The sequence below is a fragment of the Galeopterus variegatus genome, unplaced genomic scaffold, assembly GCF_000696425.1.
Source record: "Galeopterus variegatus unplaced genomic scaffold, G_variegatus-3.0.2 Scaffold1246, whole genome shotgun sequence".
NCBI lineage: Eukaryota > Metazoa > Chordata > Mammalia > Dermoptera > Cynocephalidae > Galeopterus > Galeopterus variegatus.
The window spans coordinates 423,739-424,197 of NW_007727357.1; positions in this window are offsets into that span (position 1 = coordinate 423,739).

Below are 459 nucleotides of genomic sequence, written 5' to 3' on the forward strand. Positions count from 1 at the left end.
ATATATATATATAGAAAGAGCTGGAGGAACCAGAGAGGGAAACCCAGGAAAGACGAATCAGAGGGAGAAAGGACGCCAAGATGATGTGGTGACATGGAAGCCAAAGAGAGAGCGACACTCCGAGCAGGGCACAGAACAAGAACAGAACACTCCTGCACCGGAACGACATTGCTGACCTCCGTATCAACCCTGGAACAGCCTTCCATTGAACTTCTAGTAATGCAGGAAAAGAAATCCTCAGTTTCTTCATCGGAAAATGGAAGGGGTTGGACTTCATATCTGGGGTCTCTCTCCAGCCCAGGCGACGAGCGCGGCGACGTCACTTCCTCCGAGGCCCCGCCCCTTCCCCGCGGACGGGCGCCGATTGGCCCGTTTGAAATGCGCCGGGCGCCAGCTCACCTGGGTTCGCAGCGGCCCCGCCGAGCATTAGGGAGCGCCGCGCCGGAGCCGGAGGCCGGC